This window comes from Panulirus ornatus, chromosome 65 (assembly GCF_036320965.1).
Source record: "Panulirus ornatus isolate Po-2019 chromosome 65, ASM3632096v1, whole genome shotgun sequence".
Taxonomy (NCBI): Eukaryota; Metazoa; Arthropoda; class Malacostraca; order Decapoda; family Palinuridae; genus Panulirus; species Panulirus ornatus.
In genome coordinates this window covers 1818727-1832830 of record NC_092288.1, presented here as the reverse complement: position 1 = coordinate 1832830, position 14104 = coordinate 1818727, and the positions used below count along the sequence as shown (strand labels likewise).

The 14104-nt window shown below is 41.6% G+C and overlaps 1 long non-coding RNA gene across 2 annotated transcripts in view; it reads right to left on the bottom strand.

The window, feature by feature from the left end:
• The window catches only part of LOC139746412 (uncharacterized), a 49350-nt gene extending 35694 nt beyond the window's left edge, over nucleotides 1-13656 (bottom strand). The window contains exon 1 of one of the 2 annotated variants that reach the window (XR_011712147.1): nucleotides 13215-13656. This is a non-coding gene — a long non-coding RNA (uncharacterized lncRNA). The remainder of the gene's footprint in view (nucleotides 1-13214) is intronic. The other variant, XR_011712146.1, reaches the window with a different exon arrangement.
• Between the last annotated feature and the right edge of the window lie 448 nt (nucleotides 13657-14104).

Here is a 14104-nt window from a genome sequence, read left to right as displayed (position 1 = left end):
GGTCCCAAGACGCTAACCTGTCACCATTGTTTTCATACTTGTTTGCCATTTCCTGCATTAGCAACATACCGCCTTCATCCATTCCCAGTGCCACCCCACCCCACAGGAAACAGTATCGCCAACCCCTGCATCATCCTAATTCACTTTCTTCCTTGCATGCCTCTCACCCTCCTGCATGTTCAGGCCCCAATTGCTTAAAATCTTTTTCTCTCCATCCTTCCACCTCCAATTTGGTCTCCATCTTCTTGTTCCCTCCACCTCTAATACGTATATCCTCTTTGTCAACCTTTCCTTACTCATTCTCTCCATATGTCCAGACCATTTCAACACATTCTCTTCTGCTTTCTCAACCACACTCTTTTTATTACCACACATATCTCTTACCCTTTCATTACTTACTCGATCAAACCACCTCACAACTGATTGTCCTCAAACATTTCATTTCCAATGCATCCACCCTCTTCCATACAACCATATCTATGGCTCATTCCTCCCAAGTACATATGTTGGAGCTACTATTCCTTGAAACATACCTATTTTCACTGAGATAATGTTCTCTCTCTCCACACATTATCCACTGCCTACCCCACCCTATGACTCACTTCCATGGTTCCATTCATTGCTAAGTTAAAATACAAGGTAGGGAGGGTTTCTTGCCTCCTGCTCCCGCCCCCTTTAGTCCCCTTCTATGACACGTGGGGAATACGAGGGAAGTATTCTTTCAACACAAAACTCGGAAAGCAAAAATGGGTATTTTTGAAGGAATAGTGGTTCCAACTGTTATATGGCTGCGAGGCGTGGGCTATAGATAGAGTTGTGTGGAGGAGGGTGGATGTGCTGGAAATGAGATGTGTGAGGACAATACATGGTGTGAGGTGGTTTGATCGAGTAAGTAATAATAGGGTAAGAGAGATGTGTGGTAATAAAAAGAGTGTGGTTGAGAGAGCAAAGGGGTGTTTTGAAATGGTTTGGTCACAAGGAGAGAATGAGTGAGGAAAGATTGACAAAGAGGATATATGTGTCACAGGTGGAGGGAATGAGGAGAAGTGGGAGACCAAATTGGAGGTGGAAAGATGGAGTGAAAAAGATTTTGAGTGATCGGGGCCTGAACATGCAGGAGGGCGAAAGGCGTGCAAGGAATAGAGTGAATTGGAACGATGTGGTATACCGTGGTTGACGTGCTGTCAATGGATTGAACCAGGGCATGTGAAGCGTCTGGGGTAAACCATGGAAAGTTCTGTGGGGCCTGGATGTGGAAAGGGAGCTGTGGTTTCGGTGCATAATTACATGACAGCTAGAGACTGGGTGTGGAACGAATGTGGCCTTTGTTGTCTTTTCGTAGCGCTACCTCGCACAATGAGGGGGGAGGGGGTTTTTATTTCATGTGTGGCAGGGTGGCAATGGGAATGAATAAAGGCAGCCAGTGTGAATTATGTACATGTGTACATATGTATATGTCTGTGTGTGTATATATATGTATACGTTGAGATGTATAGGTATGTATATTTGCGTGTGTGGACGTGTATGTATATACATGTGTATGTGGGTGGGTTTGGCCATTCTTTCATCTGTTTCTTGCACTACCTCACTAATGTGGGAGACAGCGATAAAGCAATATAAAATAAATAAATAAAAATCAACATATACATGCATATGAATACACATATATACACATGAACCAGGGCATGTGAAGTGTCTTTGGTACACCATGGAAAGTTCTGTGGGGCCTGGATGTGGAAAGGGAGCTGTGGTTTCGGTGCATTATTACATGACAGCTAGAGACTGACTGTGAACGAATGTGGCCTTTGTTGTCTTTTCCTAGTGCTACCTTTGCGCACATGAGGGGGGAAGAGGTTGTTATTTCATGTGTGGCGGGTGGCGATGGGAGTGAATAAAGGCAGACAGTATGAATTATGTACAAGTGTATATATGTATATGTCTGTGTGTGTATATAAAATGTATACGTTGAGGTGTGTAGGTATGTATATTTTGCATGTGTGGACTGTATGTATATTACATGTGTATGTGGAAGGGGTTAGGCCATTCTTTCTTCTGTTCCTTGCGCTACCTCGCTAACACAGGAGACAGCGACAAAGCAAAATCAATAAATAAATACATATTCATACTTGTTTGCCTTCATCCATTCCTGGCATTACCTCGCCCCCACAGGAAATAGCATAGCTACCCCTGCTTCAGCGAGGAAGCGCCATGAAAACAGACAAAAAAGGCCCCATTTGTTCACACTCACTCTCTAGCTGTCATGTGAAATGCACTGAAAACCATAATACAATAATCAAGGTTAAGAGAAGGGCAACATGAGTGTAAACCTCAATCTCTGTAACACAAAACAGCAATCACACATGCACAAAGGGTTGGTCACATCATACATATGGCCAAAACTAGGCCACTGCACCTCAGGAAGAACAAGCTAACTGAAAAGGTCCAGAAGAAAGCAACAAAGATGGTCCTGGATCAAGAAAGCTGATTTACAAGGAAGGCTAGAGGCTTTAAATTTTCCCATTTTGGAAGAAATGAGTCAGGGATGACCTGATTGCAACCTTTAAGTTTAATGATACAGCATTGGTGGCAGATTCAAGTGAGAAATTGTAGAAGTTGGTGTCTGAGTTCAGGAATGTGTCAAATGAAGTGGACACGGCAGCAAATGGAACCATAAAAATGAAAGTGAGTCATTACGGAAAGGGGGAGGAGTTTAAGGTTCTGAGAGTATTCAAGAAAGTCTGGAAAGAGATGACACTATGTGGGACAATGAAAATGGGTGTTTGAAGGTATGGTAGTTCCCAATGATGTTGTAGGATGCAAGCCATGGACTATGAATTAGAATGTACAGAGAAGGGTGGATGTGTTGGAAATCAAATGTTGAGGACAATATATGGTGCGAGGAGGGTTAGAATGACTGTGCAATAACAGGGTAAGAGAGAGATGCAATAGTAAGAAGTGTATAGTTCAGAGAGAAGAGGATGTACTGAAATGGTTTGGAAATATGGAGAGAATAAATGAGGTGAGGTTGACAAAGAGGATATAAGAGTCAAAAGTGGAGGGAACAAGAAGATAAAAACCAAACTGGAGATGGAAGAATGAAGAGAAGATATTTTGAAATATTTTGAGTGCACAAGGGTGAAAGATATGCATGGCATAAAGTGAATGGAGCAATGTGGTTTCACAGACCTTTATGTGGTTCCTCCTAAATGCTTCATATACTGTAGTTCAGCCCATTGACATCACATCATCCCTGTAAACCAAATTGCTCCAATTTGCTCTATCCCTTGCATGACTCAAAGTCTCCCGCATGTTCAGCCCCAAGCCTTTCAATCATCTTTCACTCCATCCTTCTACCTCCACCTTGTTTCCCCTTTTACCTTGTTCCCTCCACTTTTTGACATGAATACCCTTTTAGTCATCTTTTCCTCACTCATCCCCTCCATATGTCCGAGCCATTTCAGCACAACCTCTTCAGCTTTCTCATACACTTCTTATCTGGTAAGCCCTCCTTACTACCACGCCACATACTTTCCTCAAATATTTCACTGTCAACACATTCACCCCCATCCTTTACATTTTTGTTTTAGGCCCACGCCTCACATCCATGTAGTAACAACAGGACTAATATACCATCAAACATTCCCATCTTTGTCTTAAAGACAGTAATGTCTCTTTCCAGACATTCCTCAAAGCACCCAAGACCTCTGCCCCCTTATCCAAACTATGGTTCATTTCAGTTCCCATGGTTCCAATCACTGCCATATCCATTCCCTGATATCTAGAATATTCCACTCCCTTCAAGCTCTCTCCATTCAAGCTCAAAATCCACATAACTTGTCTGTTTTTACTGCTAAACCTAATAACCTCGATTTTAGTCACATTAACTCTCAACTTTCTCCTTTCACACATTCTCCCACACCAGCTTCAGTAGTTTCTCACTCGAATCTATCACAGCATTGTGTCATTAATAAACAATAACGGACTAACCTCCCAGGCCCCTTCCAACCCCAGCAGACTGCATACCTGCTTCTCTCTCCAAGATCTTTGTGCCCTCCTGATAAAAACTCCTCATTGCTTCTAATAGTTTTCCTCCAACACTATGCATTCATAACACTTCCTACAAAGTATCTCTATCATCCCTCTCATATGCTTTCTCTACGTCCATAAATGCCATAAACTAATCCTTTTGTTCCTGTAGGTATTTCTCACACATTCTCTACCACTCTTGAATCTACATTACTCCTCCAAGGTCTGATGCTCAAAGCATGCCTCCATCCTCGCAATCACTACTCATCCATACAGATTACCGGGTATGCTCAACAAACTAAACCTCTGTAATCTGAATGCTTAACTTTGTCCCACTTGCCTTTATCCACTGGCACTATACGTGAATTCTGCCAATCTTCAGATGCTTCACCATGAACCATACATGTAATGAAAATCCTAACTAGCCAATCAACAATGCAGTCACCCAGTCAGCCCCTTTCTTAAGAAATTCAACAGCAATCCTACCCACTCCAGCCACCTTGGTACATTTCATCTTATGCTAGTCTTTCACCACCTCTTCTCTTTCCACCAAAGCACTTTCTATGACTGTCTCACTTTGCTTACCTCCTTGACCCAAACATGCTACATATGCCATCAAATACATTCAACAAAATTTTAAAGTACCCACTCCATCTCCTCTTCTCACTACTTTACTGAAATTCACATTTGTTGTTTTTCTCACACCGTTAACCTCCTTCCAATGCATATTATCTCCTTGAAGTTTACTGTTACTTGCTCGCTCAAACTCTCATTTGCCCTCATTTTCAACCCTGCAGCATCTTCTTGACCTCCTGCCACTTTCTATTATATATCACTTAAGCAATTGCTCTCCTTCCCTGTAAGCACTACCCATACACTATTTTTTTCACTCTACCAACTTTACTTCATCACCCTACCACTCACTACCCTTTCTCCCCTGCCCACCTCCCACACACTTCTCTAATACATGAGAGTTCTGCTCCCTTAAATACCTCCCAATCCTCACTCATCACCTAGCTTCATTTCCTCTCACCATATGCCATTCTACATCCAATCTCTCCTGGTATTTCTTCAAACAAGCCTCTTTTCCAAGCTCACTTACCTTCACCATCTTCTTACCCATACCATTTCCTCTTTTTCAAAGACCTTTACAAATCTTTACCCTCCTCTCCGCTAGTTAATGATTATACATCCTACCAGATGCTTTCTCAACACATTCACATCCATGAGTCTCTCTTTTGCACACCTATCAATTGATATGTAATCTAATGATGCCTACTTACCATCATTCCTACTCATCCATGTATATTTGTGGATATTCCACTTTTTAAGCCAAGTATTTTTAATTACCAATCCTTTTTCAACACAAAACTCCACAAGCTGTACAACATTATTTTCATTCACTTTACTGAATACCCCATGCCTCCCAATTATACCCTCAGCTGCCATTTTACAAATTTTCACAACAACATTACTCATCACTAATGACCAGTCGCTTGCATCGAAACTGCTGACAAAATTCATTCAGCTGGTCCCAAGACGCTAACCTGTCACCATTGTTTTCATACTTGTTTGCCATTTCCTGCATTAGCAACATACCGCCTTCATCCATTCCCAGTGCCACCCCACCCCACAGGAAACAGTATCGCCAACCCCTGCATCATCCTAATTCACTTTCTTCCTTGCATGCCTCTCACCCTCCTGCATGTTCAGGCCCCAATTGCTTAAAATCTTTTTCTCTCCATCCTTCCACCTCCAATTTGGTCTCCATCTTCTTGTTCCCTCCACCTCTAATACGTATATCCTCTTTGTCAACCTTTCCTTACTCATTCTCTCCATATGTCCAGACCATTTCAACACATTCTCTTCTGCTTTCTCAACCACACTCTTTTTATTACCACACATATCTCTTACCCTTTCATTACTTACTCGATCAAACCACCTCACAACTGATTGTCCTCAAACATTTCATTTCCAATGCATCCACCCTCTTCCATACAACCATATCTATGGCTCATTCCTCCCAAGTACATATGTTGGAGCTACTATTCCTTGAAACATACCTATTTTCACTGAGATAATGTTCTCTCTCTCCACACATTATCCACTGCCTACCCCACCCTATGACTCACTTCCATGGTTCCATTCATTGCTAAGTTAAAATACAAGGTAGGGAGGGTTTCTCGCCTCCTGCTCCCGCCCCCTTTAGTCCCCTTCTATGACACGTGGGGAATACGAGGGAAGTATTCTTTCAACACAAAACTCGGAAAGCAAAAATGGGTATTTTTGAAGGAATAGTGGTTCCAACTGTTATATGGCTGCGAGGCGTGGGCTATAGATAGAGTTGTGTGGAGGAGGGTGGATGTGCTGGAAATGAGATGTGTGAGGACAATACATGGTGTGAGGTGGTTTGATCGAGTAAGTAATGAAAAGGTAAGAGAGATGTGCAATAATAAAAAGAGTGTGGTTGAGACAGCAGAATAGGGCGTGTTGAAATGGTTTGGTCACATGGAGAGAATGAGTGAGGAAAGATTGACCAAGAGGATATATGTGTCAGAGATGGAGGGAATGAGGAGAAGCGGAGGAGAAGCGGGAGACCAAACTGGAGGTGGAAAGATGGAGTGAAAAATATTCTGAGCAATCGGCGCCTGAACATTGAGGAGGGTGAAAGACATGCAAGGAATAGAGTGAATTGGAACCATGTGGTATAACGGGGTGTCAATGGCTTGAACTAGGGCACGTGAAGCGTCTGGGGTAAACCATGGAAAGTTCTGTAGGGCCTGGATGTGGAAAGGGAGCTGTGATTTTGATGCATTACACATGACAGCTAGAGACTGAGTGTGAACGAATGTGGCCTTTTTGTCTTTTCCTAGGGCTATCCCATGTGCACATGCAGGGGGAGGGGGGGGGGGGGATTTCATGTGTGGCAGGGTGGTGATGGGAATGGATGAAGGCAGCAAGTATGAATATGTACGTGTGTATATATGTATGCATACACTGAAATGTATAGGTATGTATATGTGCGTGTGAGGGCATTTATGTTTATACATGTGTATGTGGGTGGTTTGGGCCATTCTTTCGTCTGTTTCTTTGAGCTATCTCGCTAATGCGAGAGACAGCGATTAAGTATAAGAAAATGAAATAAATATGTATATTTCATTTGTCTTCCATTTTCTTCTAGGCTGCCATTTCCCATGACAGTGAAAAAGCACCAGGAACACATGAAGAAATGGCCTCATTCACTAACATTAATTCTCTAGCTGTCATGTGTAATGCAACAAAATCAAAGCCCCTTATTCACAAACGGGCCCCACTGACCTTTCCTCGGTTTTCCCAGACTGCTTCATATGCCCTGGTTCATTCTTGTATAATCACATCACTCCAATTCCCTCCATCCCTTACATCCCTTTCACCCTCCTACATGTTCAGGCCCCAAGCGCTCAAAATATCATTCACTTCATCTTTTCACCTCCAATGTGGTCTACCCCTTCTTCTAGTCCTTTCCTCTTCCAACATGTAATTCTTCTTTGTTAACCTCTCCTCACTCCATATGTCCAAACTATTTCAGCTCACCAACTTCTCTCTCAACCATACTCTTATGATTGCCACACCTTATCATTTCTTAGTTGATCAACCCCCTAACAACACATATTCTCTACAAACATTACATTTCCAACACATTCACCCTCTTCCACACATTCTAATCTACAGCCCATGCCTTGCATACATACAACACCACTGGGACCACTATACCATCAAACATATCCATTTTTCTCTGTGGCTCCCATGGTTCCACTCACAGCCATGTCCACTCCCAGGTATCTAAAACACTTCTTTTCCTCCAGGTTTTTGCCATTCAAACTCACATTCCAAATAATATGTCTCTCTCCAGTTCAACATTACTTTCCAAATTTATTCCCAACTTTCTTCATTCACACACTCGCCCAAACTCAGAAACCAACTTCAGTTTCATATTCGAATCTGCCACAACTGCTGGGTAATTAGCCAAAAGTAGCTCACACCTTCCAGGCCCCCCACCAACCCTGACAGACTGCAGACTTGCCCTTCTCTCTAAACCCCCCATATTCACCCAACCTCACCATCCACAAAAATTGAATAGTCATGGTGACATCACAGATCCACCTGCACCTGGAACTACTCATCATCCTCTCTTCTTACTTGTACATATGCCTTACTCCCTAGACAAAAAATCTTCAGGGCTTCTTGTAGCATCCCATATCCTTTGTGCTGGGGTCTTTGGGCTAAAAAAAAAACCTGAACCCCTCAACCTGGGTATACTGCACCTCCAAACATGTGCCATAATCAGTGGTGGGGGTGAGGATAACGCTGTTAAGGAAAGAGGTTCTTCATAAGACAGTACTTTCTATCATCAACTGAAGATAATGTAGCCCAATGGCATGGTTAGGTTTGTCAAAGTAAGGGGCAATTGGGGCAGCAAAGCTGATTATGATGGGTATAGAGTATATTTCCTAAATCATCATTATTATTATCATTATTATTCTAATCTGTATCATCCTTATCACTGTTTATGTCTTCAATGGTACAGTTGTTGTGATAATGGTGATGCAGTGTTTGTGCTACTGTTGCTCTTACCTTTATCATTATTATCACTAATATCGTTGTTATCATTATGTCATCATAACTATTTTCATTATTATCATTATCACTAATACTACCAGTATCAGTGATACTGAATTTCCTGTTGATTAAGCATTGGTATTATCCATTAAAATATCAAGCTCTTATATTATGCAATAAATCAAAAATTGACAGGCGCAAAAGAGAGACTTTTGGATGTTAATGTGCTGAGAGGAGCAACTGGAGGGATGTCTGATCATTCATTATCTTGTGGAGGCTAAGGTGAAGATTTGTATGGGTTTTCAGAAAAGAAGAGTGAATGTTGGGGTGAAGAGGGTGGTGAGAGTAAGTGAGCTCGGGAAGGAGACTTGTGTGAGGAAGTACCAGGAGAGACTGAGTACAGAATGGAAAAAGGTGAGAACAATGGAAGTAAGGGGAGTGGGGGAGGAATGGGATGTATTTAGGGAATCATTGATGGATTGCGCAAAAGATGCTTGTGGCATGAGAAGAGTGGGAGGTGGGTTGATTAGAAAGGGTAGTGAGTGGTGGGATGAAGAAGTAAGAGTATTAGTGAAAGAGGAGAGAGAGGCATTTGGACGATTTTTGCAGGGAAAAAATGAAATTGAGTGGGAGATGTATAAAAGAAAGAGACAGGAGGTCAAGAGAAAGGTGCACGAGGTGAAAAAAAGGGCAAATGAGAGTTGGGGTGACAGAGTATCATTAAATTTTAGGGAGAATAAAAAGATGTTCTGGAAGGAGGTAAATAAAGTGCGTAAGACAAGGGAGCAAATGGGAATTTCAGTGAAGGGCGCAAGTGGGGAGGTGATAACAAGTAGTGGTGATGTGAGAAGGAGATGGAGTGAGTATTTTGAAGGTTTGTTGAATGTGTTTGATGATAGAGTGGCAGATATAGGGTGTTTTGGTCGAGGTGGTGTGCAAAGTGCGAGGGTTAGGGAAAATGAGTTGGTAAACAGAGAAGAGTTAGTAAAAGCTTTGCGGAAGATGAAAGCCGGCAAGGCAGCAGGTTTGGATGGTATTGCAGTGGAATTTATTAAAAAAAGGGGGTGACTGTATTGTTGAGTGGTTGGTAAGGTTATTTAATGTATGTATGACTCATGGTGAGGTGCCTGAGGATTGGCGGAATGTGTGCATAGTGCCATTGTACAAAGGCAAAGGGGATAAGAGTGAGTGCTCAAATTACAGAGGTATAAGTTTGTTGAGTATTCCTGGCAAATTATATGGGAGGGTATTGATTGAGAGGGTGAAGGCATGTACAGAGCATCAGATTGGGGAAGAGCAGTGTGGTTTCAGAAGTGGTAGAGGATGTGTGGATCAGGTGTTTGCTTTGAAGAATGTATGTGAGAAATACTTAGAAAAGCAAATGGATTTGTATGTAGCATTTATGGATCTGGAGAAGGCATATGATAGAGTTGATAGAGATGCTCTGTGGAAGGTATTAAGAATATATGGTGTGGGAGGCAAGTTGTTAGAAGCAGTGAAAAGTTTTTATCGAGGATGTAAGGCATGTGTACGTGTAGGAAGAGAGGAAAGTGATTGGTTCTCAGTGAATGTAGGTTTGCGGCAGGGGTGTGTGATGTCTCCATCGTTGTTTAATTTGTTTATGGATGGGGTTGTTAGGGAGGTGAATGCAAGAGTTTTGGAAAGAGGGGCAAGTATGAAGTCTGTTGGGGATGAGAGAGCTTGGGAAGTGAGTCAGTTGTTGTTCGATGATGATACAGCGCTGGTGGCTGATTCATGTGAGAAACTGCAGAAGCTGGTGACTGAGTTTGGTAAAGTGTGTGAAAGAAGAAAGTTAAGAGTAAATGTGAATAAGAGCAAGGTTATTAGGTACAGTAGGGTTGAGGGTCAATTCAATTGGGAGGTGAGTTTGAATGGAGAAAAACTGGAGGAAGTGAAGTGTTTTAGATATCTGGGAGTGGATCTGGCAGCGGATGGAACCAAGGAAGCGGAAGTGGATCATAGGGTGGGGGAGGGGGCGAAAATTCTGGGAGCCTTGAAGAATGTGTGGAAGTCGAGAACATTATCTCGGAAAGCAAAAATGGGTATGTTTGAAGGAATAGTGGTTCCAACAATGTTGTATGGTTGCGAGGCGTGGACTATGGATAGAGTTGTGCGCAGGAGGATGGATGTGCTGGAAATGAGATGTTTGAGGACAATGTGTGGTGTGAGGTGGTTTGATCGAGTAAGTAACGTAAGGGTAAGAGAGAGATGTGTGTAAATAAAAAGAGCGTGGTTGAGAGAGCAGAAGAGGGTGTTTTGAAATGGTTTGGTCACATGGAGAGAATGAGTGAGGAAAGATTGACCAAGAGGATATATGTGTCGGAGGTGGAGGGAACGAGGAGAAGAGGGAGACCAAATTGGAGGTGGAAAGATGGAGTGAAAAAGATTTTGTGTGATCGGGGCCTGAACATGCAGGAGGGTGAAAGGAGGGCAAAGAATAGAGTGAATTGGAGCGATGTGGTATACCGGGGTTGACATGCTGTCAGTGGATTAAATCAAGGCATGTGTATGGGGGTGGGTTGGGCCATTTCTTTCGTCTGTTTCCTTGCGCTACCTCGCAAACGCGGGAGACAGCGGCAAAAAAAAAAAAAAAAAAAAAAAAAATAAATAAATAAAAAATATCAAACTGCACTCTGTTATGCTCAACTTAATCTGTTCATTTCCAGCAACAAAGCTTCTCTAACTCAAACTGAGCACTGAGTTCTTTACTAACTTTCAAACTGTACTCTAGTAGCAGTATTAGACCTAAATACTAACGGGGCAAATACTTTCCTCTACCCCTGTTGTGCACTAGTCTCTTGTGTACTCAGTTTGTACAAGTCTGCTGGTAATTGTCTTATGTATTTATTAATAAATCAAATCAATCAATACACAGCAAATTAAACAGGTAATAATTTTTCATTAATGCACACTTAATACTTTACTGTAAAGGTACTTGTGTTCTTGAAGCTCATCCTCATGAATGACTAGGTATCATCACCTCTATAAATATCCACACAGTGAATGGTGCAGTATACAGTTATCACATAACATTACAAAATAAATCAAAACTGGTGATATTTGTAGGGTTAAATTTAAATTAGTATATGATTTGCTACTTAATTTTAAATATAGTATATGATTTGCTACTATCACTACATATAGGCAATGAAGCAATCTTTCAATGGCTGGAGGCTATCAGAGTACCTAGAAGCACTCACTGTCCTTTCTTCCAACTTATACACAAGCCTTACTTTCTTGATGAAAACTCATTAGTGCTTCTAATAGCTTTCTTCCAACACTATCAATTAATGTTATCTTCCACAAAACATCTCTATCAACACATTAATAAATGCAACATAAAACCTTGTGTTTCTCACACAAATTCTTCAAAGCAAACACCTCATACACACATCCACTTAAGAAGCCACACTTCCTCCTAAGTCTGATGCTCAGTGCAAGTGACCTCTCCTGTACAACTTACCAGTTACACTCAATCAACTTGCACCTCTGTAATTCAAATATTCAACTTTGTCCCCTTTGCCTTTAAACACTGGCACTAAACAAGTATTCCACCAATCCTTAGGCACCTCACCTGGGTCATATATACAATCAATTGATCATGTCACCCACTTTCTTATGGAATGCGGCTGCAATCCCACCAACTCCAGCCACTTTGCCACAACTTTTGCAAGGCTTTCACCACTTTTCTTTTACCAAATCACTCTGACACCTGCAAATCCAAAACACCACACGCCTGCCATCCTTTCATTAAACACATTAAACTTAAGTCCTTCAAAATATTTTAACTTCACTTCAACTGTGCCCTTACCAATTACCCATCTGTCCCCTTCACTGATGCTCTTGTTATATTGTTTTACTCATGCTATGAACTAACTTTCAAATCAACCCACTTCTCACTTCCACTCATTCTCAGCCCCTGTGACCTTCTCTTGTCCTCCTACCACTTTATATCATACATCTCCCAATCACTCACACTCCTTCACTGTAACATCTATATACCTCTCTCCTTTTCTTTTACAGTAGCAACTACACTTTTCATCACAACACTCACTACTTTTTTTCACATGCTCATATTCCATATGCCACACACTTCTCAACAAGTAATCAGTGCTTTCGTACACGCCTCCCATCCCTCATCCACATCCTTAGCATCATTTACCTTTTGCCACTCTTCTCTCAGTTTTTCCTGGTATCTGTTCACACAAGTCTCTTTTCTGAGCTGACTCATTTTTACCATCCTCTTTACACCTAAATCATTTCCTCTATTCTTTAAAGTCTAAAACCTTTCACGCTCTCCTCCACCAAATACTCATGAGACATCCCCTCTAAGTACATTCACTTCCAAATGTCTCCTTTTTGGTTGCCTATTATATTAATTACTATATAACCCATAAATGACCGCTTACTATATATCCCTCTGTCACATATAAATGTCATAATCCGGTACTGGGATACCCTGTCAAACACTCACAATGCATTCCTGGAAAAATAGTTCTAAACGAATCAGCTTTCAATGGGGTCACTGCAATATACGAGATAGGGAGATGTGTTCCTGACTTCCTTACCTATGAGTGATAATGATTAATTAATCTGGCATATGATCTGGCATATGGCGCCGAGTCCTGTCCTCCACTTGCATGCTTAACCTGCTTCCTCTTGATGGAGTTAACTTCTCAGCTGTTATGAAGTTGCAGTCTTGGCAAGGGCCTTAATGTTGTCAGCACTTCTCCAAACTGTTCTACAGGGATGTAGGCAAGTTTAAAGCATAACACAACTTCCTACTCACCTACTTCCAAACTATTTCCATTTTCATCTCAAAACGAGTTTTTATCAGCTTTGATATATTTCTGGCATTATCACTTTCAACCCTTTTTATGGACATTATAAGTTTAGTTTCTGCATTATCACTTTCAACCCTTTTTATGGACATTATAAGTTTAGCTAAGTCACAGACGTTCTAAATTCAAAATTATGAAGGAAACGAGAGGCAGCGAGCACTCACCAGGCGGAGGTTTAAAAGGAAGCCTGGCATCAGCTGAGCGCTGATTGGCCAGGATCGAACGACGTACACTATTGGCTGAGCAAATATAAACAAAAATGGTTGCTATCAACCAAAAACGAATCAGCTTTCAGCAGATTATTCCTGCATTACCAGTCACCAGCTCCTCTTGAGCACAATAAATCACAATCTGGTCACCATCGTCATTCACATCACTGGGTATCCTACCCACAGTTAAACATGACACCACATTATACCACTCTCGCATTAAAATCACTGATACTCAATCCCGTGCATCAAACTTGCTAACACACTATGCTACTTTTAAAACGCCTCCCTTCCTCCTAATCTCATTTCCAGGTGTGTTAATGCCAACAGTTACTCCTTGTAATCCTCTCTTTTTAAATTTCATCAATCTAGGTCTCACTTCCATTATATGTCATATTCCCAGAGTAC